Raw genomic sequence first — 27,734 nt, 5'->3', positions numbered from 1 at the left:
AGGCTTCTTAAAAAGCTGATTGCTGGAACTCACCTCTAGAATTTCTGTTGGTAGGTCTGGGTAGGATCCGAGATTATGCATTTTCTAAAAAGTTCCCAGATGACTAGGAAGGCGAGATGAACAAAAGTAAAGCTGGTCTGAGCTTCAGCTCTTCTTGAATATGAAGTTATAAGGGTTTGTGTCTCTATTCCATGACTTCCCCCACACTGACTCACCCAACAAGCACACTAGCACAACATCATTTGCTGGGTAAATGCTAAGTAGTCTGTGAGCATCACATATATTTTGAAATAAATCACACAATGGGAGTTCCTGTTGTGGCTCAGTAGGTTATGAACCTGACTAGTATCTGTGAGGATGCAGGTTTGATCCCTGGCCTCACTCAGTGGGTTAAGGATCTAGCACTGCCATGAGCTGTGGTGTAGGTTGTAGAGGCAGCTCAGGTCCCATGTTGCTGTGGCTGTGGTGTATGCTGGCAGCTACAATTTGACTCCTAGCCTGGGAACTTCCATATGCCACAGGTATGGCCCTGGAGAGGGAAAAAAAAACAAGACAAAACTGCACAGTGGATCCCATTAGGCTTCGAATGGATTCTAAGGAGTTACCACAGATTTCATAGGGAACTTAGCATAAATATTTTTCAAAGGAAACTCAGCATATTCAAATTTAGTTATGTCCCTCCTTCTACCAGCATTATTTCTCTTTCTCCTTCTTCCTCTTCCCTTTCTTCTTCCTCTTCTTTTTTTTTCAAAGTCTTTGCAATAACTCCTCTTTATTATTTTTCTTGAAGTCAAGTTATAAAGTTTATGAACCAGAACTCAAGGCATAGGCATACATTTTCAGGTCTTTCAGTGTAAGGTTGCCAGATTTAGCAAAACAAATAAACAACCCTCCCCAACCAAAATAAAAATTATAGGACATCCAGTTAAATTTGAATTTTAGATAAATGATGAATAATTTTACAATATAAATATGTTTCATGCAATATTTTACAATCCTGATGGTGGGGCAAATATTAGGATGAGAATGATGTATGTGCCTGCTGTGGAGAAACAGAACATTCTCCATCCATATCTGTTTATGGATACACAGAAATACTTGATCTTGAGCCTTGTCCATTGAGAGGTGAAAAATCACTGGCCAAATTAATGTAATATGGATAAACAAGATACATGTGTGGTATATAAATTGCTGAGTGACTCAAAGAAAGACACTTGTTACCTCAAGATACCAGCTTTTTAAATTCTGTTACCCCACTTTTGTGATTGTATAAATCAGTGGTTTGCAACTGATGGTGATTCTGACCCCTCACCCTCACCCCAGGGGACATTTAGCAATGTCTGGAGACATTTTTGGCTGTCACAACTGGCAGCTAATTGGTTGAGATCTGAGATGCTGAACATTCTACAGAGTAATGGACAGCCTCCCACAATAAAGAATTATCTTGTCCAAAATGTCCACAGAGCTGAGGTTGAGAAAGCCTGATCTAGATCATAGTACACAGGATTTAACAGATCTTTTGTCAGATCACTCCAGTCATGTCTCCGGGTATCAGTTTGGCAGAGAGAATGTTTTCTGTTTGCTCTACTGTAAAGGCACTGGTGGAAGAATTGTGATGCGCTCCTTTAAAATTTTGCGAAACAAGGGAGATGCTGCTGAGGTTCCAGAAAAAATGCGAGTCCTCAATTGCTGCTGTTCTCTCTAGCTTGGCCTATTTTTGAAGCCTTTGAAGGGTTTAAGCAGAATCTACGAAATTCAGGTGATTGCACTATGTATATCTCCTCTCCTTTAGTGCGGGAGACATAATTTTAATCTCAGCCTTCCAGTTAGTTCTGGCTGTGCAGGACTTCTTTGCAAGTAGTAGTTGAAGGAGACACTAATTGACCCAGTATGTATTCATTATTTTGTTTCCTACAGCTGTTGCTGCAATCCTTGTATTTAGAAGGAAGACGACTGCTAAATACAACAGCAATTAACATTCTCAATACCTTGGCAATACCTGATGTTTTCTGTTTACTTCTAATTAACTATAAAACACTTAATAGGCATATATTCTTATCAAAGACCTCATTAATTTTCATGAGACCCATAAAAAGCAAAGAAGGGGCGGGTTATATTATTCCCATTTTAAGAGGTGATAATTAAGCCTTGCTTGGAGTGACATGTTGACTATTTAAAAAGTTAGGAGTAGGAGTTCCCATCGTGGCACAGTGGAAGTGAATCCAACTAGGTAGCATGAGGTGGTGGGCTTGATCCCTGGCCTCACTCCATGGGTTAAGGATCTGGTGTTGCCGTGAGCTGTGGTGCAGGTTGCAGACATGGCTTGGATCCTGCATTGCTGTGGCCGTAGCTAGGCCGACAGCTGTAGCTCCGATTAGACCCCTAACCTGGGAACCTCCATATGCCTCGGGTTTGGCTCTAAAAAGCAGAAAAAAAAGGTTAGGAGTAAATTAAAATTCTTGACAATGGTGCTTGTGTCTGTCAACCAGTGTAGTCTTCCATTGATGGTATTTATTCATCAGACCCTGGTTACTGCCCAGTCATAAATGTCTAATTTCAAAATTTTTTTTAGATGTACACAGCAGATTGTGAAGGGTTGTTGCTAATTAAAGATGGACAACACAGCAAGGACATTTCCATTCCTAGTGGTTTACCTTTTTTAAACAAAAATGAAGCAACGAAAAATTAAAAAGGAGAAATGAAAAGTACACACTTCAAGAAATATTTACTGTGGGCTACCTGATACTAAGTCCTGTGCTAGATACTATGGTAGATGAAAAAAATATATATATACACTTATGATGTCATTTAATATGTAAGTTGGAACTCACAACTTACCTGCAGGAAACATGGAGAACTGTCAAAGACATATTGTAACATAAATACATGTCAAATTGTATGAATAGGAGATTTCTGTGTCCTGGAAGGCAGAGAACCCTTTATGCAGAAGGTGGACTTGGAGATGGGTTTTGAAATATTACCAGGACTGTTTCTAGTAGACAGTATGTGTCTGGGGAAATAGGATCCAACTTGACAAAGCAGTCAGTGAATATGGGTAGGGTCATTCTTGCTACCCTATGAAAGAGAAACTTGGCAGCTCTCATGTGGTCATTTCCTGCTTTGTGAACTTGAAAATTGGGTTGGCCTCTTGGCAGGTGTCAAGTCAAAAAACACAACCAAGCCAAATATCTGAAGAAGGAAGGACTTATTATTACTTGCAGCAAGTAAGGAGAACACCAAGGATCTTTTTTTTTTTTTTTCTTTTTTCTTTTCAGGACTGCACTCGCAGCCTATGGAAGTTCCCAGACTAGGGGTCGAATCAGAACTACACCTGTTGGCCTACACCACAGCCATAGCAATATGGGATCAGAGCCATGTCTGCAACCTACACATGGCTCACGGCAATGCCAGATCCTTAACTCACTAAGCAAGGAACATCCTCATGGTTACTAGTGGGGTTTGTTTCTGTAGAGCCAAACGGGAACTCCCTGAGGATGTTTCTTAGAGCAGTGTCTCACCAACAGCAAATTGGGGAATTTTTAAGTTAAGGGTACATGCATATTCATATAGGGGTTTGGGTGGTGGACAAAGTCCAAGCTTTAGTTGACTGAAGTCATGAAGGTCAGAAAAGTCCAGCATCATCATCTCTTAGGTTCCGGTGGACCTGGTGGTTGAGTCCTTCAGGGTAATCTTCACCATTGAAAGACAACGAGGATTCTTTACAGCTTTGCTTGTTATATCTTTTGCCTCACAACACTCTGGTTTCTGCACTTTTATTCCCTTAAGATCTTTACTTCCTGAGACATGTTTAAGGGCCAGTATTGTGGCCAGGCTTAGATCACAAAATAGCTCTGGCCAAAAAGTAGCTTCTCTTATGTCAAGAAAGCCATGCCTGGTTTTCTTTTTCTGGGGAAACTTTATCTTAAATACTTACAAAGGCAGAAAAAGCTAGAGAGTAAGGGGAGAGACTAAACAGAAGTTCAGAGGAGATGGGAGACTTCCTGGGTTCCTGTCAATACTCCAATTCCTGGTTCTGATCTCTGCATGAGCCTCAGCTGATTCAACCCAGTGTCTTCAAATAAATTCCAGGTTTTTTTTTTTTTTTTTTTTTTTTTTGTTGTTGTTGTTTTGTTTTCTTTGGCTGTGATCAGGGTATGTGGAAGTTCCTGGTCCAGAGATAGAATCCCAGCCACAGCTGCAGCAATGCTGGATCCTTAAACCACTGTACCACAGTGGAAGCGCCTAAATTCCAGTTTTTTATTGACTAGCGGGAGAACTCTAGCCACATGCAAAGGAATAGGCATAGAAGGTTGCATGTTACCAGATCTAAGACCCAGGGCAAATACTTTGATCCTGTCCTGTTTTCTGCAGCTGGACCTTGGTCAAGCTTGGTTTAGAAAGTGGGTTGTGGGTTGGCCAGACGAGTTTAAAAAGGCTAAGGGAGCACATAAGTTCTCATTCCTGCTACTCAGGCTTTGTGGTTCTAGATTTTTCCAGTGAGACAAATTGCCATGGATACACAGAAGGCTCCTTGCTTCTTGAATACTGTTTGACTTTGGCTATGGTTTGGTGAGTGATGATTGCTGCTTACAGGTTAACTCTCAACTGGATAAAACCATCACATTTTTAATCAGGTAGGTTACCTTCTAAAGATAGGAGGAGTCATTCATCTGGAACTCAAACACCTACTTCATAATAGCTGTTCTGGCAAGTGAACTGCTTGCCCTAGTATTTGCTCTTAATATATTTTTAACATATTTTAATGACAGATTGTGACTTGGAGGTGATTCATTTTTATTTCACAGTTGTCTTGACAACAATGTAATTTATGACATTCTATGTACTTGAGAATCCAAAAATTTTACAACCAAGCAGTATGATGCTTATTAAAATTTTGATCAGAGAAATACACTGGTAAAATTCTTTAGGGTTGGGTGGGCTGGAGAAAAAGACTCTGATTTATTTTTCTTAAGACTTTTTTTTTTTTTTGAGGGTTCCAAACACTAATGACTTAAGGACCATAACTGAATTTAATTTCAAGGAGTCAAATCAAGTGTTTCTTATAATCACTTCACCCATAATTTATTATTTTTCAATTTCTTTTTAGATTTTTTTTGAGTTTATTATAGCTCTTTCTCTCTGAATTATTTTATGAAATTGGATTAAGTTGGAAATAGTTTTAAACCTTGCTTTTTCCCCATGTATTATATACAGTCTTAACACTACTCATGGAAAGCAATTTAGAAAGCTTTTATTATGAAACATTTCAAACATACACAAAATCAGTAAAAAAAGAAAAAGAAACATTACAATAAGTACCCTAGAAAAACCACTTACAAGCAAAAGCTGCTAATATTTTACAAAATTTAGTTCAGTTTCACACTTGGGGGTAGGGCATTTTAAAGTAAATTAAAGACTCCTTGACACAAGTCTACACCAGATGCTTACCTGAACCTCATTTTCGGGAAGTCCAAAGTCTGCACTTCAGAGAAACCAGCCAGCACTTTTCTGGCACTCCTACTTAGCAAAAATTTACAAGGCTCTTAAGTGCAAACTGACGAAAATACTCAGTAGGGCTACTATGACTCAGAAACTTTGCCCCCTGTACACTCGAAATACGTAACTGAACAGAATTTCAGTTGTTATTTTAAAGCCCTGTGTGACAAATGCACTTTTCTAAACCCCCTGAGAAGAGCTGTATAGTGACGGGTGTAACAGCCAGGAAAGCCAGTTTAGATTAAAAGTCCGATCTGGTACGCACGGCATTAGTTTGAATTCCTGACCTTTCACTGTCTTTTGGGGTGAAATTTCAATGCCTCGTTTATAAAGTCAGCCGCCTTAAGGGTTAGTTGCAGTAAAGAAGTAAAATGGTCACCTGAATCAGCTGGAGAAGTTATAAAGGAGGCTGCAGGATCCCTCCTCTCCCCCAGTAGGGTTTCCGATTTTGTAGGTCTAGTCTCTGCATTTCTAACAAATTCTCAGGTGATGATGACGTGTATCCTAAGGCCACAGGGACCGGAGTGGTTCGTAGTAGGACCTCAACAAATGTCCACTGTTAACATCACCATCCAAGCTGTCTACCGGCAGGGGCCATGGGGTATTACATCTCAGAGAGGACCAACGGCCTCTGTCCAGATGTTCCTGCCAACATACCACGCCTCTTCTGCACGCATTAGAACAGGGAGGCAGCTGGGACAGCAGTCCCCCTACGGAAGGAGACCCTTATCCCCAACTTCCGCCTCTGGGGAGTCCTGCTCTCTCGATTTCGACCCCGTTTGGTTTTAGCCCAGGCGAGAGAGAGCTTGTCCTAGAAACCCAGGGTCGTGTAGCAATGCGCACGCCCTCGGGCGAGGCGGAGGCAGGTGCTGAGCAGAGGCTGGAACCTTGCAGAAGGGCGTGGCGGGGAGCAGACCTCGCGTCCAGCCAGCTCTCCGGTCCGTTCCCATAGCCCCTGACCGATGGCTGGGCAGAAGATGGCTGCCCGGAGCGCCGCGGACAGTCACGTGTCTCGGCGATGCCAGCGCACGCCCCCTCCCCCGCTCGCTGGGTCCCAGACCCTGCGGGACGCGCACTCTGGGCTGCCTCTACGCCATCCGGGTACCAAGCTGTACGGACAGGGAGAGAGAGTCCATCGGCAGAAAACCAGCTCTCTCCACCATCCGCCCCTAACTCAGGAGCCAGGGTCGGCGGAGCAACGGAGAAAAACCTTCCTATGGGAGACCTGCACCAGGTCCACCTAATGGGCATGCGCAGTGCTCCTACCCGAGCGCGCCTGCTCTCCAGGTTTTTCCGACAACTCCGCGGGGCTCGCGAGAGGTGGGGCTGGGCACGTCCCCGCGGCCCCGAAGCGGCCTGAGTTTCCCCGGCTCCGACTGGAGTTACGAGAGCCTTTATCACCCTGACTCATTGTTTTTGGGGTGGGAGTCTGTGTATTGAGACTCTGAGGTCCAGCCCCTTTTTCTTTGAATGACCAATAGTGAGTTAATCCCAAGTGTTGCACTGCTAGATCTGGTGGAGAAGAGAATCCTTGGGTAGCTTGCAAACTTGTGCCCAAGATTCGGGTCTGCGGGAGGCCAAGTTTGCGTTCCCTGTTCCGACCAGCTCCGGCTCTTCAACTCTGACTCTGCCGCAAGTGGTGTACTGCCTTCGACCGTAAAACTCGGCTCCCGTCATTAACCAGCCCCCTATGAATGTGCAAGCTGGGCCTTTCTCGTTGATGGGGAAAGCACCCGTCTCCGGAGCTCCCAATTACTTGGAAATAAAATAACAGGGGGGGAAGCCTCGACCGCCCCAAAGTGCACAGTCTCGCCCGTGTCCCGCTGCGTCGGAGGGAAGAGATCCGCGTAGACCCCGCCCGCCGGACCCGCCCTCCCGGCCGCCGCGAACACCCGGAAGGGCGGATTGGCGTCGCACGGGTGACTGGCCCGGCTCGGGCAGCAGACTGGGCATGCTCGGCAGCCCGGGAGGCTCACCGTGGCAAGTCGGAAGCGTTCGCACCAGCTAGGCAGCGGCCGGGGCAGAGGCGGCGGCAGGCAGGACAGGAGCGGGAAGGGCTGGCCAGGGAAGGCTCCTCTACCCCTGAGCCTGGTGAGCCGGCCAGAGAGCGCGATCCGGGTGCTGAGCCCCAACGCTGCCCTGCCCCGGATTTCATTCCGCGGCAGGGGGCTCGGCGAGCGGAATTCCGGCGGCTGTCGCGACTCCGGTGCAAGTGAGTCGTGGGGCGGCGGGAGAGAGACGATCCCCTGGGCGGGGGCGGGGGGCATTGGACACCCCCCTCACGGGCCTTGCCTGACGCTGACGCTGGGAACGGTGTGCGGGCAGTCCCGGGGCGAGGGGGCGTGAGCGCAGCCCGCGCAGTGCCTGGCGCGTACCTGACGGGCACTCCCCCCGCGCCGCTGCTCCCGGGAGCGGGGGCGGGGGGGGGGCGGTCCCACGGCCCAGCTTCGGACTCGGAGGGGGCGGGCCGCCGGCTCAGCTCCTGGACCTAGTTGAGGCTGGGAGAGGGTGGGGGAGTCAGTGGGCACCTTTTCAGAGGTGCTGCGTGCGGGCTGGAAGGCTGCCTACTGTCGGATTGGGGCGAGCGGACCCTGGCTGAGCCGAAGAACTGCGAGGCGAGGCGCCTTCGGCAGTGGCCCGGCGGCGGTCGGGAGACCAGCAGGGTCAGACCCCAAATCACGACCCCACCCCCACCGCCCGGGTGGCGGCGTGACAGTTGGTACCTCTGGGTCCGATCGCAGCCGGTCAGGCGCCCTGGGTTTTCGGGGTTCCTCCCCGCCCCTCTTCCGCGGCCCCTCCGTGTCCCTGGACAACATAACAGGTGAGCCCCTTTCCCTGAGGAGCGAGCTCCCCTCCCCAGGCCGCTTAACAGCCTCCAGGTTCGGGGGCGGCTCTGACACCCCGCGGGGCTGCCCCCACCGGAGAGGGTGTTTAGGGGTAAGGCCTGGAGGAACATCCAGCCTGGGACTGGATGTTCTCCCCAGGACGTGGCTCTTCCTGTGAGTGAGGGGTCTCCGTGATTCCGAGGCGACTTGTCAAGGGCAGAGCAGCGACAGCAGCCGCTGTTTTTCCCACCTTCTTAACCCAGACTCAGGCTTTCTGCTTCTTCTGTGGGCCGGGTAGGGTGTCCTGGTCCTGCTAACGGATTCAGTCTGGCACGTTCTGGTTAAAGCTTGTTTCCCCTATGGAAGTCGCGAGTAAAAATCGGGATGAGGGTTACCAGGGCCGGAGAGAGTGAAGAGAATCCATGCAGGTGCTTCTCACATATTTCTTTTCACCTTCAGGCTGTACCGACTTTAGCTGTACATGTTTATGAAACCAAGAGTGAAGGCGGCTTTCTGAAAAGGAAGTTTATTTTTTATGTTATGGAGCCTGCTTACTATTCTAGCTCCCTTGGCATTTACTTCCCTGGACCTTTAAAGCAATTTAGACAGGTTATTTTGCTTGCAGACTTGGGGTGTTTCATGTTGGCTGCCTGGATGTGGAAGTGTCAGGCGCCTGCCGTGGTGTGCTGTGAACTCCCCACGCCTCCTGACAGGGGGGATGGAGCATTCAGAGGGGGACTGAGTAGGCAGAAAGAGAGGAGTGGGACTGATGACGTAGCAAGGCGATGGGAGTTGCCTAAGACTGCCCAGACGTTACTGGCTTGGGTTGGTTGGTTGGTTTGGCCTGTGCGGAAGGAGAGGGCTGGGCGTTTTAGTAATTGGGGGCGTAAAGTGTTCCCGGGAGAAGCCAGGCGGGGGATGGGTCCCGGTCTGGTCAGTGCTCCAAGGGAAGCCCAGGGATGTTTGGTGATTCAGCAGGTGGCAGCCTTCCAGCTCTGAAGCCATACCTTGGCCAAGCAAGCCAGCAAGCCAGCGAGGGAGCAGTGGCAGCTTGTGCCTGCTGTCGTAGGCGCCAGCTTCGGGGGAATCTCCTCTGCTGCCTATAGCAGCTCACTTTCCTCACTTTCTGTTTATGGCTGGAGGCTCTGGTCTTTTGCGTTCCTTCACAGCGTCTCTTGAGCTAAGTAGCATGTTTTTGAGTCTCTCCAGTTCTGTGACTCTCTGGATAGCAGGAGGTGGCAGCTGCCACCATGCACAATTTAAGCAATTAGTTAATCTGCAGAAAATGATAGCAATATATAAAGCAAAGAAAGAGTGATTTCCTCCTATTTGTGCTTCAGAAACTGGAAGTCTACGTTTTTAGTAAAATAGCAGGTATTTCTGCAACTCTTTTGTGCTGGAGTGAGCGATTTCAAATATCTGAAAGCATTAAAAAATTAATTGGAGGGGTGGGTAAACTGATATTAAAGGGACACAGTTATTAAAACAATGTTCTATTCATTGGAGGATTTCTAGCATCCTGTGCAGTGCCTAACTTGTACATACTCAATAAATGTTTATTTAGTTGAAATTTAAAGAATTGTTTTTTTGGAACAAAAGCTTGTCAATAGGTTTTGACACTTAAAGAACTTTGTATGTTTTCATAAGTCAAAATTGCCCATGTTGACCTTAGACATTCACTTTTAGCTTGAAAACTCAACCCTTTTACTTTTTTCCTAGCTTCCTTAATTTTCAATTTGTGGCAGATCCTTCATTGCAACTGAAAAACATACAGGCGTGTTTTGCTAACATATCATGAAAATCTAAAAGACTCCTCCTACGTATAACTGCCATACATTTTTTTTTTTATCAACTTAAAGTGCTTGGACTGCATATCAAATATGCTTTATTTACAAGACATTTTATACAAGGCATTCCAGGAAAACTCTAGAATTCCTAAACCTTTATCAGACCATGAAGGGCTATAGAAAAGACAGAACAGTGTTTTGGAAATAAAGATTCTGGCTTGTTTGCAGAGGGGGATGATTTGCTCCATCTTTAAGTGAGACATGAATGTTTCTCCAGCTTATTCTGCGTTTTACTTTAACTGTCCTCTTCTTTCCTACATTGTTCAGCTGTTTCTTCTTTCCCCAAAGATTTACTTTTCTGGCATGGCCTTGCTTACTTAAAAGCTTACTTAAAGCTGCTTCATTTTCTCACATGCATTCAATTAGTGGTGACTTTTGTTTTTTCATTGTCCCATACACTTTCGAACCACTTTGTGTGATCACCTGGTTGATGGGCCTTGGAAGCAGCTGTGGCCATGTGACCTTGTCGGGGCATGACAGATTGTAGTTGGCTCTTTCTTGGTGTTTTTTAGATGGTAGCTGTGCCCACAGCAGTCCCTTCTGGAAGAACCATTAAAACAGGCCTGGTCTAAAAGATTTTGGCCTTTCTGTTAAGGCTCTTGGTCAGGAATATAAATGATCATTTATTGTCTCCTACCATATTCCCAAAAATTTTGGCTGTAAATTGTGTCACTTTAATAAGGTACCCAGTCACCTGAGGACCATATTTTGGATCAGCCCATTTAGATGTGGGAGTTGGGAAGCAGTGTTAGATGGGGGGAGGGGAGGGTGACGAAAGGGGAAGATGGCTTGGTTTTGTAATGGTGACTTCTGGTTTCAGTGAAACAGAATTGAATAGCTGATCAACAAGTGTGGCTCAGTCTGTGCTGGAGTGCTCGCCTCCCTTCCCTAGTCCTCTTTCCCTCCACAAATAAACACACCACACACACACACAAATCCGCAGACACACACTGACAAGAGACACAGACACAGATGTAGACATACCCTTTGCCAAAAGCTAAGCATCCAAGTTTCTTTTTAAATACTGATATATCACACAGGGAAAGTCCAGGACTCAGTAGCAGGTTGAATTCTGTGGGCCTGAAATCACCCCAAGTTTGTATTTCAGAGAGATTCCCCCCACTTGTCTCAGTGGCAAACTGTACTGCCCCAGGAGCCTGCAAAGTTTCCAAGGGGGTGGGGGTAGGGGAAGTGGGGGTGGAAGGGGTGTGTTCACAGGAAGCAACCATTGTATGTAAATACAGCTGAGGTGGTTTCACCTTCCTGGTGCTGAAAGTTAACAGTCCTCAGTTTTTGGCACAAGATCTCCCTGTGCAAAAGCCCCTTTCTTGTTTTATTTTTATTTTTTCTCCTCCTTTTCCAGTCGCATTCCCCTCTCCATCAGAGAAGCTTCCTCTCTTGTACTGGATGTTCTTGGGTTTGTCTCTTCCCTTGTTAAAGAGTCTGTGTTTGATTGTGTGCTTGTTTTCAGGTTATGTAAGGAGTACTGTGCTGCTACAGATTTCATTCACTTGCTTTTCCATTCAACATGACAACTTTTTATTATGGAAATTTTCCGACATTCATAATAGTTGAAAGAATGTCATTCAACATTTTATTTGAGCGATGGATGTTAGAATGGTTTATCCAGTGCATTGCTATGCCGGCTGCTTTGTGCGGCTGGGCCTACTTTGTACCCACTAGTCTCATTTACCAATTTTTCCAGTGATGCATGATTAGTGCACCTCCACTGGTGCCACCATGAGCAAAGCTATGATGAATGGATATCCTTTGGCATCTCTTAAAGATGCCTGTGAGAATATCTCTTGGGTAGTGGTTCTTAAAGTGGTCCACACCCAGCAGCATCAGCCTTCCCTGGGAACTGTTAGAATTGCAGATGATCAGGGCCTAACCTAGACCTCCCGAATTAGAAACCCTGGGGGAAGACCCTGTCAATTTGTGTTTTAGCAAATCAATTTGTGTTTTAGCAAATCCGTACTGGAGGCTCTGGTGCATAGGAGAGTTTGATGACCACTGCTTTAAGGGTACCTACTCAGAAGTGGGAGGGCTCGGTAAGAGAGAACAAGCACCGTCAAATTAGTCTCTAGTGTTGCTGGATTGGTGGACAGCAGGGCATGAGGGGTTCCTGATTTACCGAAGCCTGTGGATGATAGTAACCACCTTTCTAATTTTGCCAATATTCTATGGCTATCCAGTGGCTTCTTACTGCTTTAATGTGAACTTATGTAATTTCTTAATGAATTTGAGCACCTTTTATTGTATTGGTTAGCTATTACAATTTCTTTGGCTGGTTTTAGTTTGTTTCTAATGTATAGATTTATAGACATCTTGCATGTTCTAGATATTAATCTCATTCTGCCGTCTATTAACTTTACCCGTGGTAACTTTCAGAAATTAAGAATTTTGATATAGCCCAAAGCCATTCATTTTTGCCTTTTGTACATGAGGAATCTTAAGATGTTCTTCCTTACCCCAAGATTTCAAAATATTTCGTATTTTCTTCTATCAGCTTCCTACTTTTATTTTTCACAATGAGGGTTTTCGAGGGTCATCTTAATACATGGCATAAAAAGAAATCTGGAGTTATTTTTTCTTTTCCATTTTGTGAGCCAGTTTCCCCCAAATCATTCAGCAGTGTATTCTTTCCCTAGTATTTTAGGGATAAATGTGGAGCCACCTCTGTCATACATCAGGTCCCCACATGCACAAGTCTATTTTTTTCTACTTTATTGCGTTGTAATTTATGTATGGTAAACGTCACTTGAACATTTAAAGCGTACAATCTGATGAATTTTGGCAGATGTGTGTGTGCTTGTGAAACCACCACAATCAAGATCTAGAACATTTCCCTTACCTTAGAACCTCCCATCGGCCCCTTTGCCTTCCATCCCTCCTTTTATCCCCAGACTCAGGCAACTATAGGTCTGGGGCTTTCCACCCCAGATAGATTAGTTTGCATTTTCAGATTTTGAGATTCTTCACAGAGTTTAAGTTCTCTATTCTGTCCCAGTCACCTGTCTGTTTTTATGCCAAATTATTTTTATTACTGTTGTTCTGCGGTGTGTCTTAGGTGGCAGGGTGAGACCATTCCTTGCTCTTCTTGGAAATGTGATTGGCATTGCATTGACTGTATAGTCTGTCTGTAGAGACTGACACCTCTTCCCTTTTCCTTCTTAATATTGTAATTCTATCCATGAACATGGTTGTCCCATCTTTTTATAATGATATTTAATAGTGTTTAAAATTTACTCTGTTACTTTTTTTTTTTTTTTTTTTTTTTTTTTGCAAAAGTATTGTGTTCCTTTGAGAAGAATTTGAGCCTTGGTTCCTTAATCTGAACCTTAGAGGAAGGTAGAGTGTAGGGGCTTTGGGGACAAATCTTGTTTTAATCTTTGTTCTTCATTTATCAGCTTTAAGTGACACTGGGCAAATTCCCACCTTTGGTGGCCCCAGGTTCCTCCTTCCTCTTGCTGGATCCCAGCAGCCTCCTCTGCAAGGCTGCTGGGCTGCTGGGGGCTTTAAATGAGGTAATGTGGGAGAGGCAGGGAGTACAAATCTTGAGACATTTGCTGCTCAGTGAATGTTGGTGTAACACCTCCCCTAATGCTGGCTTTAAATAGCACAAACTTCATACTTTTACTCCTTAGGGATCTATAACAAAACAGTGTCAGAAAAGCAAAGTAAATTGAGCCAACCAATTAACTGTGTAATACTCCCCAGGTCTACACACTCGAGTTCATGTTTCTACCTAGTTTTGTGGGGTTTCTCAGAAAGTATGGATACCTCCAAAGAATTTTACAGCCCAGTGAGGAAGAAAAGACCAATATATAGCAAACAATTAGAGAAGTGTGTGTGACAGGTGGCTTATAATTAAGGTTAAGTGGTGTGGTGCCAGGGGGTTATGAGTAGAGAGAAATGCTGCTCTGTGACAGTCCCAGTGCAACTTGAGTAGAATTAGATTGGGAGGGAGTGAAGGGGAGGGGCCTGAGAAACCAAGTATGATTGGCATTTCTGTCCAGGGCTTTGGGGGCCTAGTGTTGAACCGCATGACAGTGGATTTTGTGCCTAAATTTAAGTGTCTTAAAAATCACCCCTTTGAGCAACATGGATGGAACTAGAGACTCTCATACTGAGTGAAATGAGTCAGAAAGACAAATACCATATGATATCACTTATAACCGGAATCTAATATCCAGCACAAATGAACACCTCCACAGAAAAGAAAATCATGGACTTGGAGAATAGACTTGTGGCTGCCCAAGGGGAGAGGGAGGGAGAGAGAGGGAGTGGGAGGGATCTGGAGCTTGGGGTTATCAGATACAATTTAGAATAGATTTACAAGGAGATCCTGCTGAGTAGCATTGAGAACTATGTTTAGATACTCATATTGCAACAGAACAAAGGGTGGGGGGGGGAAATGTATACATGTAAGGATAACTTGATCCCCATGCTGTACAGTGGGGAGGGGATGGGGTGGGGGGGGGGCGGGAAATCACTGCTTTGGAATCTGATAACAAGTGGCTAGTAGATTCCTAGGTAACTAGTAGCTCTCTATCATAGAGTTCAGTGGTTAAAAACATTATTCCTGGATTTAGGTCCTGGCCTTACCATTGAGGAGCTGTGGGACCTTAGGCAAATTGTGCAGACTTTCGGTGCCTCCCGCATTGGTAGGACTCATAACAGCAGGTGCCTCAGAGATTGAGGACTGTAGTTAACCTTTGTCAGATGCTTGGTTCCTGGCACAAGGTAGTCACAATACAAATGTGAGCTGTACTTATGACTACTTTTGTTAATATTCATTGCATTCCTCTTGTATCTCCCTTGAGGTGTGTGAAGCCTTATGCCCCAGAGTTGGAGGGCCTTTGTCCAGAAAGACACTGTTCTGTAGAGTGGATTTTCTCTGCACATTGCTGGGCATGTGGTGAGTACTCAGCTGGTAGACTGAGCAAGTAAATGCTTGACAGACAGTGGAGCCTGCTGCTGTCTCTGTTGGTCCTGAATGTCTTCAGTCAGGACCTTTTTGACTTTAAAAATTGAAGTCAGTCACAGTTATTTTACCATCAAAAAGGTGTTTATTTGGGAACAGCAGAGAATTATAATTTAGGACATGTGAGCCATGGCAGAAATCATAGGCAAGTCCAACAAACAAAGGAGAAGAATGTTATTTTTTAGAAAAAGGAGGGGTTTGGGGAGGGTGGTTCTGAAGGAAGTCCATTGGTGAAAAGTGAGAGTTGAGGGTGAAGAGATTTCTCTTTGGCTATGTAGCTGGGGTAGTCAGTCTATGTCTTTTCCTGTTGGGGCCTGTAGCTGGTGATTTGTTTCTCTGGGATGATTCTTCTATTAGTGTCTGTAGTTGACACTTCTTCCTGTAATTGACATCCTGTGATACTGCATGAGTGCCTCCCCTTCAGGCTTTCTGATTCCATTTTAGTGAGGTTTCCCCTTATTAATTTTCATTTTAGCATGCAGGCAGCAGGTTTTCTTTTGCCGTATTCCTTTTTTTCCCTTGTTTTCTTTTTAGGGCCCCAACTGAAGCGTATGGAGGTTCCCAGGCTAGGGGTCGAACTGGAGCTGCAGCTGTCAGCCTGTGCAACAGCCACAGCAACATGGGATCCGAACCACATCTGTGCCTACACCATTGCCCACGGCAATGCCGGATCTGTAATGCACTGAGTGAGGCTAGGGATCGAATCCACATCCTCATGGATACTAGTCGGGTTCATTGCTGCTGAGCCACAATGGGAACTCCTGTTTTCCTAATTTTGATTAGACCTTTGGGCAAAGGTATAGTAATGATATGGATCCATGCTTGTTGAGGTCGAGCCACATGCCAGACACGAAGCCCTTGACCCTAGCGACAGTTCTATAAGATGAATGTTATTATTATGCCTTTTTAGAGATGGGAGAGTGGGCACAAATCATTTGCTCAACAAAGCGGAGCACCCTGAAGAAGTTGAGTGTTTGGGGCCTTTGCCAGTTGGCAGAAATTACCAGGGTATGGAGTTCCCATTGTGGCTCAGCAGCATGAATCTGACTAGTATCCACGAGGACACAGGTTTGATCCCTGGCCTTGCTCGGTGGGTTAAGGATCCGGTGTTGCCATGAGCTGTGGTGTAGGTCACAGACTTGGCTGGGATCTTGCTTTGCTGTGGCTGTGATGTAGGCTGGCAGCTGCAGCTCCCATTCAACCCTTAGCCTGGGAACCTCCATATGGAGTGGGTGCGGTCCTAAAAAAAAAAAAAGAAAAAAAAAAGAAAAAAAAAGAAAAAATGACCAAAGTAAGTGCTGTTGGTGGACACCATGGTGATTACGTACAATTGGGAAACACACGGTAGCCCAGCAGGGCATGCCCATGCTCACGGTAATGGGGCTCAGATTTCACCTGGCGGCTTGTTAAAACACCTTGTGCTGGGCCCACCCCCTCCTGAGTTTTTGAGGCAAGTAGCTTGGGGTGGGACCTGGTAGTTTACATGTCTAACATCTTCCCAGCTGATGCTGACGCGGCTGGCTGGTCTGGGACCACTTTTGAGAACCACGTCCATAAGCAATACTCACATCAGTGAAGAGCCAGCTGCTCCTACTTCTAGTTACAGTCAGGTGAGGTGATTTCAGCTTCAGAAATTTTAAATACTGTCTGCCTCATGAAATAAAAACTGAACTCCCATGGTCCTGTTTATCTAGGCCAGCAGAGGGATGTCTGAGCCAGTGCAAAGGAGAAATTGCTTTCTGTCCTTGCCAGTGTTCCTGACATGGGTTAGATGGATGATAACCCAGGGTGGAGAGATTTGGAAACGCAAGTCCAGTCTTATTAGAAGCGTGAGGTGCTATCTGATGCATCTTGTCTTAGGAAGATGACCTGATTTGTTTTAATTTTGTTATTTTGCACTCTCCCTGCTCCTTGCCATAGGCATAAAAAGGCTTTGTGTTCACCATTTAACCCCTTGGGAAAATCTAGGCACAGAGAAAGTAAAAGTCTATGAAGATCCATAGCCTGACAGTAGAGAGGCAGAAGATAATCTTATTTGACTGGTTTAATTATTGTAGAAAACTGTCTGTAGGTAAAAAAAGGAAAGGGGAGTTCCTGTTGTGGCACAGTGGAAACGAATCCAACTAGGAGCCACGAGGTTGCAGGTTCGATCCTTAGCCTAGCTCAGTGGGTTAAGGATCTGGTGTTGCCATGAGTTGTGGTGTAGGTCACAGACGCCGCTCGGATCTGATGTGGCTGTGGCTGTGGTGTAGGCCAGCAGCTGTAGCTCTGATTCAATGCCTAGCCTGGGAACTGCCATATGCTGTGGGTGGGGCCCTAAAAGGCAAAAAAAAAAAAAAAAAAAAAGATAGGAAAAGAAGGGCTGTATACCTGTCTCCAGCTGTTGTGAGGTAAAATAGCCACTTTGTGTCCAAATTTAATACAGCACCCACACACAGGAAGCCCTCACCCCTAAGTGTGAACCACTCTTATTCCAGCCTCAGTTTTCTATTTTGTGATGGAGACTGCAGTTCCACCATCTGAACAATGTTACACGAAAACTGAGGCATTAGAAATGTTTTGAATTGAAGGATTTTGTAGGAAATCAGGATTTAGGCTTAACTCAGAACAGAACATACAAGTGAACTGTATTTGGGAAGAAATGTTCCAGATTTTTCCCTGTGCTGGTTGTCAGGGCTCGCCTGTGACCCAGTAGCCAGGGTTAGCTTGTTTGCTTGGTGAGGGAATGTGACAGGGCAGAGAGGATGGGACAAGGCCAAGGGAAGGCCGGGGAGGCCAGAGAGGCCTGTGCACTTATGCCCCACATTCTCAACCTGGGGTTTACGTGGTGGTGAACACATGTTGAGAGTCTGCTTTGGGACAGACCCTTGTTGTGCCTCGCGATACAGGGATGAGTAAGATGGGGTCTGAGTTCCCGAGGGGTTGGTGGGGGAGACAGACTGGCCCACAGATATGTGCCATCACCAGGTAATGGGTGTCCTGTGTCAGTTGCACACCAAGCTCCCTGGGGGCGGAGGGGGAGGGCTGGAGGAGGCGGGGCCTGCTTCAGGTTCCCTGGGTGACAGCGCCTGAGAAGGTGACTGACACCCTAGGGTGGTGTGGATGGGTGGACCTGGTGTATTTTGGTTTTGTTTCCTTTTTTCTTTTGGTTTCGGCATTTCCTTTTTGAGTGAGACAATTTCGACAGCAGAGAGGAGTCTGGGCAGATGTGCACCCTAAGCGGTCAGCCCGCAGAGGGAACTGAGAATGGGAACTGCCCTTAAGAACCACTTAGGAGGTTAGAGGGGGCACGTGCTAGCCTAGTTTCATCATCTCTAACAACTCTGGCTAATTTTTAGCTATTTCCAAGGAAGGTAGATCCTGCAGAAGATTAATGTCCTTTAAGGTACATCAGCTTTTAAAAGAAAGATTCTGTATTAAATGCAAGGTTTTGTTTTATTTGCCCTTACTTTTTGTCAAAATTCTAATTCCACTTTCAGTTTTGTTTTCAGGGGTTTGCATTTCTCATTGTCCTTGTCCTCCCCTACTTTCTTCCCCTTCTTTTCCTTAGCACCCTTATAGATATCACGCAGGTTGGGGCATGCGTGCTAACACTGTGCCCTTAGCAAACTGGGGCCATGGCTTCCTTATCTGTAAGTGGATGGTGTGGGTTAACTGAGCCCTAGTCATCTGGTCCCCCCTCTGTGAGTCCTGTGACTAGGGAACCCCTGGAAAGAGTGGCTCACCAGCTCCCTTTCATCAGTCACTTGTTATCCTGTTAATAAAAAAAAATCTTATTTCAGAACTGCCTTCCCCAGTCCTATTAGCTATATGTCCAAACCAGTTTATAGAAACAGGAGAAAGGAAGCGGTTGGTTTTTCACTGTCCTGTTTTCCAGCTTGTGATTGAGGACCCTCTTGGCAGGTTATCTCTCCTAAAGCTGCAGGATGTGGGATGATCAGTGTTTTAAACGTTTCACTCAGGCATACAGTGTGAATGCATGAAGGATGTTATAACTAATATTACTTAAGGACGAACTGTAGAGAATGTTAAGATTAATCTCAGGTTGTGGGGCGGGGCACAGGTTCTTCACTAAACCAGGGGGTGGGTAATACTCAACATACGGCTGGAGCTCCCAGGAATCACAGGCCAAGTGAAGGTTTGGGGTGGAAGGAAGAAGTCCTGGGGTCAGAGAGGTGGAGAACAGAGCTCCAGAAAACCATCCTTTGCGTTCCTGTCATGGTTCAGTGGGTTAAGAACCCAACATAGTGTCCGTGAGGATGCGGGTTCGATCCCTGGCCTTGGCTGTGTGGGTTAAGGATCTGGCGTTGCCATGAGTTGTGGTGTAGGTTGCAGACGTGGCTTGGATCCTAAGTCGCTATGGCTGTGGTGTAGGCCGGCAGTGCAAGCTCTGATTCGACCCCTAGCCTGGGAACTGCCATTTGCCACTGTTAAAAAAAAAAAAAAGTAGAAAAAAGAAATCAAGAAAACTATGTTCTAAGGAGCAGGGGGAGTTGCTGAGGGGGATCCCCTCTTCCAGCTCTGGGTCAGTAGCCGGGGTGGAGATATCAAAAAGGGGAGAGAAAAAGCCTCTGGGGGAGGGAGGTGCTCTGTTGAGAATGTATATTCTCCTGGCAAACTGAGGCTTAGGGTTTGGGCAGAAGTCTGGAAAAGGGGGTGGGGTGCTGATCTGCTTAGGGCTAGAAGGGAAGAGGAGTGGGTTGCTCCTGAGGAAGCCAGGAGGGAGAGGGAAGTATGTGTGGACTGGTGGGCAGGTGCAGGTGCAGAGGGGGGCCTATGGGCTGGCATGCTGGGACCCCCACCCCGCCTGGGGGATCCATGGCCTTCAGCCCGAGTCAGGCTGCTCTAGTCACCTGAGACCAAGAGAGAGCACGTGGGGTCAGGTATGACTGTCATTCGGGGATGCACTGTTGTTGTCTGAAAGGCCTTGGCACATGCCTGGGTAGTGTTTTCCCCACTTGTGGAGGTGACCTTGGGAGGTGGCGGCAGAGGATTCCCTGTCTGAGAGGCGGGGAGTGCCAGTTCCCTTTCTGCTCGCTGGCTGGCACTTTGACTGTTCTTTTGACTAGATGGACCATGAGCCAGACTTAGAGCTGGTGCCCTGGACTGCCAGTCTGTCCCCATGGCCACGTGGCCATGTGTTGTTGAGATTTTTTTTACCTTGTGGCCTGTCATCAGATCCCTTGTGTTTCCGCCTGATCTTATCCCAGAGCCTTCCCTGTTCCCTCAGCTGTGAGGTCAGTCTTCTCACCCTCATGGCCCGTGTATATCCTTGCTCTCTGTGGAAGCAGCCTCGGTCTCCAGCACAGGCCTTTATACTCACCGGGGCCAGCATCTCTGACTGGGCTGAGGCTGAGGATATAGGTGTGCACAAAGCAGTCTCTGCTGGAGTGGAGTTTGCTTGGTAACGGGGTGGACATGTCAGCAGATGTGAGGCCTGCCCCGGCGTCAGAAAAATGTACACACCCAAAATGATGCCAGGCCTGGCTCTGTACCCTTTCACAATGTTGTAAAGTTGACATTTGCTGTACTGCCGCTATTCGTGGAATGACACCTGAGTTCCTCCGAAAGGCCCTGCGGAGTTAGCAGCCGTTGTGCTGGGCCAACTTCCAAGTTTCCATAGGGCCCTGAACGTGGCTGGCTTTCCCCTTCCTTTGATTTTGTTTATTTTCTGTATTTTTATTTTTTTGTCTTCTTAGGGCCAAACCCACGTCATGTTGAAGTTCCTAGGCTAGGGGTTGACTTGGAGCTGTGGCCGCTGGCCTATGCCACAGCCACAGCAATGCTACATCGGAGCTGTGTCTGTGATCGCCATTGCACTCATGGCAATGCTGGATCCTTAACCCACCGATCTGAGACTAGGGATCGAACCTGCATCCTCCTAGATACTAGTTGCGTTTGTTAACGCTGAGCCACCATGGAACTCCCTCTCCCTTTGATTTTAGAGGCAGAGATGGGATGGTGTGAACATTCCCAGGGACATCTTCAGCCTCCTCTTGGCCATTTATCTAAGGCCTGATCAGTGGCCCAGAGGTTCTTAGTGGGGGCCATGGCTGAGTTTCATGAAGCCGCTGAAATCCAGTTTATCATTTTGGGTGTGTGCATTTTTCTGGTGAGTGTCTAAAGCTTTCATGAAATCCACCAGGAAGAGCTCTGAAAGGTTTATTTTTATGAAAGTGGATGAAAAGATAGAATTGGGCCGTTGAGGGCTTCTCCTTATTGCTGTCTGTCTCCTTTTTAGAGGAATTAATGAGATGTGATTTGCCTAAAGTGGGGAGGCAGACACAGACCAAGAGCCTTAGCGCTGTTACATGGGACTTGACATTTCTGTGTCTTGTGGTGGGACATGTACTGTATTCCTTTGAGAAAAAAGAGAAGCGAAATGATATAACTGGCTAACTCAGTGGGAGAATGTGGGGAGGTGTGTGTGATGCTGCAGCATGGCTTTGGCCTCTGCTGAGCAGGAGGAGAAGGTTGACCCTAGGAGGGGAGCAGACGACCCCTGGAGCAGATGCTGCTTCTCAGATTTCTGGGTCTGATGACACTAAAAATAGGTCTGGCGAGGACAGTCTAGGACTTCTGCTGTTGATGTCCAAGGCACCTGTTTTAGGAGATTCCTCTCTTGGGAAGTCCGCAGTAGTTTACCTAAATAGTAAAGCTCGTGACAGTTGTCCTTCAAGATGGGGGTATGGAGGGTTACTTTTAAGAGGGAGGGCAGTGATCCTTGATACTAGTTGATCCAGCCGTTTTACTTGTAGGAGCTTATTTTAAGGAATAATTTAGACCGTGAGTTCCCCTTGCGGTGCAGTGGAATCGAGCCCAATTAGTATCCATGAGGATGCAGTTCGATCCCTGGCCTTGCTCAGTGGGTCAAGGCGTTGCTGGGAGGTGTGGTGTAGGTCACAAGATGTGGCTTGGATGGTCTGTGGCTGTGGCTGTGGCTGTGGCGTTGGTTGGCACTGTAGCTTCAATTCAACGCCTAGCCTGGGAACTTCCATTTGCTGTGGCCCTAAAAAAAACAAACAAAAAAACAAACAAAAAAAAAAGAAATAATTAAGACCGTTATTCATCCCAGAGCTGTTTGTCATAGTGAAAATTGAAAACCTAAGTTTTAACAATTAGATACTGGTTACACAAATGATATGTATCCAAATAATGGACTAGTTGGCAACCCTTAAAAACAGTATCTAGAAGAATAATCCTAGAAAGTTGTTCTTAAAACATTGCTATGTATGAAAAGTTGAGTACTGCTTTTATAAAAAATAAATGGTTTAGAAAATACTAATTGAGCGCTTACTATGAGCCAGGAGCTGTGCTGGGCTCTGGTGGCAGAGTGATGAACTAGGCAGATGTGGTTCCTGCCCTCAGCTGGCATCTAGTCTGATAGGGAGATCATCAAGCCATGCTGACCTTCTCCTAAAAAAGTTTTATAAATACGCATAGGAGGACTGTGAAGAGAATGGCTCCTTAACGGGCAAGTTTGACCACCTGCGAAGTCTGACCAGCTATGTCTCTCTATATCTGTTACTAGCTGCATCCCTGACTTGAAGTCACTGATTTTTCTAGGAAGCATAACGCAAGTCATTGAGATGTGCTACTGACCACGCCTTACTGTTAAACTGTCTTCCTTCCCTCCCCTGCAGTGCGAGGCTCTGTGGGTGGAAGGGAGGGTGGTGGGGGCACAGTTGTCTTGGGAGTAGGGGATGTTCCTGCCCTGCTCTCTGGCTTCTGTTCTCAGTGCTGTAGTAATCACACGCCTTGACACCTGGAATTGCATCTTATTCACTGTTGCCTCTTGTGGGCCTCACTGAGTCTCGGGCCCCTGACTTGCTGTTGTCTGTGGTTGTTTGCAACCATGTGGAGTAGTGCTTTATTCTTAGAAATCATCTAGTTTAATCCTTTGTTGGAGCCTGGTGAAGTCTGGACTGGAATCTGCATGTCCTGATTCCCCGATGGGCGTCTTTTCCACTTGGCCACGGCTGTGATTCCCCCTGGTTACCACCTTCCAAGGAGATCTGTGTTAAAAACTAGCATTCATTTCAGATCAGTGACCCCCACAAAGGTACCGTAAAGGTTAATTCTTTCAGAGGCAGAAGGGCAGTGGATTATTGAGGAAGAAGAAATGAACCTTTGTCTCTGTGGTGTGGCCGCCTGTCAGCATTGAGACAAAGCAGAATTGGCGTTGGCGGCATTTGGCAAGTGTGTGAAGGGGCTGTGTTCCATGTGTGCCAGCTGTGTTAGCTCCCAGGATCCAGAGGAAGGCCACATGGGGCTCTGCTGTCAGGGGCTACTTTCTGGGGGGAGCAGCGAGGGAAGGGCCTCACGACAGCACACTGTGGTCAAGGGCTGTGTACACTAGGGACCGGGACTCAGGAACATTGACTAAAATGTTCAGGAAGGCCATCACTGGAGGGGGAGGGCTTGAGCCAGATGTTGAGGAGGGATAGGATTTCCCAGGCACCGCTGACATCAGAGTCCATGTGAGGGCACCTGCCAGAGGTCGGCAGCCACACCCTGTGCTGACTTGACTGTTAAAGGCCGCTCCACATTTATTTACCTTTTAAGCTAAGTTTGGTTTCTCTTTTATTTTTTTATCTTTTTTTGTCTTTTTAGGGCTGCACCTGAGGCATATGGAGGTTCCCAGGCTAGGGCTCGGATCAGAGCTGCAGCCGCTGGCCTACACCACAGCCACAGCAATGCCAGATCCAAGCTGCATCTGTGACTGACACCATAGCTCATAGCAATATCGGAACCTTAACCTACTGAGCGAGGCCAGGGATCAAACCTACGTCCTCATGGATGCTAGTCAGATTTGTTTCCACTGAGCCATAATGGGAGCTCCTAGTTTCTCTTTTAGAAAAACTTTTCTACTGTCTCCTTCTCCTCCCCATCTCTTGCTCTGATCGCTTCCTTTCTCTCCTACTCCTCCTCCATTTAGAAAATATACAAGCAATGGGAGTTCCCATTGTGGCTCAGCGGGTTAGGAACCCGACTAGTATCCATGAGGATGTGAGTTTGATCCCTGGCCTCAGTGGGTTAAAGATCCCGTATTGCTGTGGCTGTGATGTAGGCGGCAGCTGCAGCTCCCATCTGACCCCTAGCCTGGGAACTTCCATGTGCCGCAGGTGTGGCCATAAAAAGAAAAAAGAAAAGGAAACACACAAGCAAAAAGAATATCCTTCATAATCCTATCACCCAAAGGTAACCACTGTTGTTTTGATGCATATCCCTTCCATCTTTTTTTCTGTAAATATTTGATGTACACCTAGTAACATTTTGGCCAAATGCCAAAAGATGGAGTGTGAAAAGGAGTAGTATTGCTGGAGCTAAATCTCACTGTTCTAGAAATAATTTCTGGGATACAAGTATAAATCTGAAATTTTATAAAAGTTATTGACTGTGTTATTATTAAAATCATGATAGTGGTTGGCATTCAGTATAGGAACTTAATTTCTTAGCCTATGTGATCAGTGTAGTGAACGTTAGTGATACTCGGTACATATCGACATGGATATTATAAGACACTGTACGTGGTAGTTTGTCTCCAACTTATTAAACTTTTGACAGATAACTGACTTCTCTTTAACACCTGGACTTAACGATATCCTTGGTGACAATGACGGGGTTCCATTTGAAGTTATCCCTCACCCCTGCCTAGTCTCTAAGGAGACTGTATAGCTGGATAATCTCAGAAGCAGAAGTGCGATCGTTACGTTATCCTTACAAATTTTCCCCTGATATTTTTGCGTGCGATTGCTGCTTCACACATCCAGCTGCGAGCATAACGCGTCCTTAAGCCTTGGCTCTGGAAGCATGGTAGTGGAGCATTGTAATTGGCTTTCAAGATAACAAAGCTGTTTTCGAAATCTCCATCTGCATCTCCGCTTTCACTGCCTGTACACCAATTTCAGCATCTCCCCTGGGGAAGAGTGACAAAAGAATATCTGCAGAGGTAATATGTGAGAGATGTCTGCTCCTTCAAGGCACCTCAATTCCTAACAGTCAACTACTTTTCCTGCAAGCAACCTTGGGTTGTCAGTAAGCATGCTCTTTGATATTGTTAGGAAGCTGTGTCGACGCTGTTATCTGCCAAGCGTAGTGTTAGAATTTTCCTTTATTCAATCAGCCTTTTCAAATATGTAATAACTAGCTATCCCACTCCATCTTTGAACATCTCATGTAAGTACATGACAAAATCCCTGGAGGGGCTGGCAACCATCATTCTGCTTTCTTTATCTATGAGTTTGACCACTCCAGGTACCTTATGTAAGTGGAATCATACAAATAGTCCTTGGGTGTGGCTTTATTATTATTATTATTTGGCTATGCCTGCAGCATGTGAAAGTTCCCAGGCTAGGGATCAAACCTGAGCTACAGCAGCGATAATGCCAAGTCCTTAACTGCTAAGTCATCAGGGAACTCCACGTGTGGCTTATTTCACTTAGCGTAATGTTTTCATGATTCATCTGTATTATAGTATATATCGGAATTTCTTTTTAAGGCTTGACAGTATTCCATTGTTTGTATATACCACATTTTATTTATTCGTTCATCTGTTGGTGGACGCTTGGGTTGCTTCTACCTTTTAGTTGTTGTGAGTAATGCTGCTGCTATGAATTTATTTGAGCAAAACATTTAAATAGGCTTTTTTTTTTAAAAAAAAAAACAGGAAAAATCTATGCCTTTTTTTGTGGTCAGTTTTATTACAGGACTGCCATGTCCAAATTTGGTCCTGAAAATGCCTACCTCACAGACAAAGAGACACCCAAACACTTTGAACAGTGTTCAGCTGAAAGCTTTAGTGTTTGCCTGAGGTCGAGAGACCAGTTTCATAATATTTCAGAACAGTCTCACCAAGGCACTTGGCAGCAACCTTGAGTGAGACCTGTCGGGGTTCTTGGAAAACAGCCCCAGGGTGTTCATGTCTTTTGCCCTGATAGCCCTTGCCTGTTAGTACCTCAGGAGGGAAAACCAGGCACTAGCGCCGGTTCCTCAACTCAGTCTTAGCTGGTGAAATTCTCCTCCAAACCCCTTCTGGATATGCAGATATGATTTATTTAAATGGTTTGCTCTTCTGTGAGCCTGTTTCACTCACAGGGAGGGGAGTTAAGGGTCTGGGCTGCAAGCTGAATGCGCCAAGCAAGCCAGTACTTGATTTAAGCCCCTATGTTTTTCCAGTCTGTGTGGCAGAGGAGGCCTGGTGGAGAATATAGAGCAGCAAACTCCCCTGACTCCGGTCCACTTGCTGCGTGGTGCAGGGTCATCCTGCAAGCGACATCCTAGGTACCTTTTTCTGGAGTTGTGGGAAATTGAGGTTAGCCTCCTGTTTTGTGGTTAGAGAAGTGAAATGTTTTGTACCTTTACAGGCTAGATAAGAATCAGATATGAGTAGCTGTGATTTAAACAAGGCTAGGCAGGTTTGTTTGCTTATGCTGCCCATATTTTCTAAAGGCACCTGACATATCTGAATGGGAGGCCTGTCTGTGAGTTTACTGACAGCATTGTGGATTGTAGTTTTATACTTTTATAAAGGTCTGTTTTCTTGCTGTATGATCATTCTTTTTGTTTAAGCAATTTTGGGCATCTCTCTTGGTCTTTTTTTTCGGTCTTTTTAGGGCCACACACGTGGCATATGGAGGTTCCCAGTCTAGGGGTCAAATTGGAGCTACAGCTGCTGGCTTACATCACAGCCACAGCAACGCCAGATCTAAGCCACGTCTGTGACCTATGCCACAGCTCACAGCAATGCCAGATCCTTAACCCACTGAGTGAGGTCAGGGATCAAGCCTGTGTCCACATGGATGCTAGTCAGATTCATTTCTGTTGAGTCATGACAGGAACACCTCTCCTGGTCTTTTGCGGATAGGTATGTTGTATAGAGTCATAGAGTTATGGAGTAGATTTTAAAAAGTCTTTCATTTAAATAGGTGACCTCTGGAATAAAATAACATCCTTTTTTTTTTTTTTTTTTTGTCTCTTCTAGGGCTGCACCTGTGGCATATAGAGATTCCTAGGCTAGGGGTCTAATTGGAGCTGTAGAGCTGTAGCCGCTGGCCTACGCCAGAGCCACAACAACGCAGGATCCGAGCTGTGTCTGCGACCTACACCACAGCTCACAGCAATGCTGGATCCTTTTTTTTTTTTTTTTTTGTCTTTTGTCCTTTTAGGACTGCATCTGCAGCATATGGAGGTTCCCAGGTTAGGGTCTAATCAGAGCTGCAGCTGCTGGCCTACACAAGAGCCACAGCAACACCAGATCCAAGCCGCATCTGCAACCTATACCACAGCTCACGGCAACGCTGGATCCTTAACCCACTGAGCAAGGCTGGGTATTCAACCCGAACCTCATGGTTCCTGGTCGGATTTGTTAACCACTGAGCCACGATGGAAACTCCCAAAATAACACCCTTGTTTGATAGTCAGATAATCTATATATTTCGTTAGTCACTTTTGGCCATCAGTCAAATGTTTTATTTCAAAGAGTAACTGTAATTCTGTCTGAATAAAATTTTTGATTCACAATGCAAGATAGCATTAGAGATGTGTCTCTGGGAAAAAAGATAATTGGAGTCTTTTTGT

At 46.0% G+C, this 27,734-nt stretch overlaps 1 protein-coding gene across 5 annotated transcripts in view; it reads left to right on the top strand.

Moving 5' to 3' along the window:
• SGMS1 (sphingomyelin synthase 1) overlaps positions 4,616-27,734 on the top strand; it is a 310,846-nt gene continuing 287,727 nt past the window's right edge. Inside the window, exons 1-2 of one of the 5 annotated variants that reach the window (XM_021071755.1) lie at positions 7,481-7,708; positions 14,995-15,089. The gene's annotated coding sequence lies outside the window, so the exon portion shown is untranslated. Of the gene's footprint in view, positions 4,635-7,382; positions 7,709-7,985; positions 8,318-14,994; positions 15,090-27,734 lie in introns of those variants that run through there. The other 4 variants (XM_021071757.1, XM_013983509.2, XM_021071761.1 and 1 more) reach the window with 4 other exon arrangements.

Source organism: Sus scrofa, chromosome 14 (genome assembly GCF_000003025.6).
Source record: "Sus scrofa isolate TJ Tabasco breed Duroc chromosome 14, Sscrofa11.1, whole genome shotgun sequence".
In the NCBI taxonomy this organism is placed as follows: Eukaryota; Metazoa; Chordata; class Mammalia; order Artiodactyla; family Suidae; genus Sus; species Sus scrofa.
Note: the sequence above shows the minus strand (reverse complement) of the source record. Positions and strands in the feature narration are given on the sequence as shown.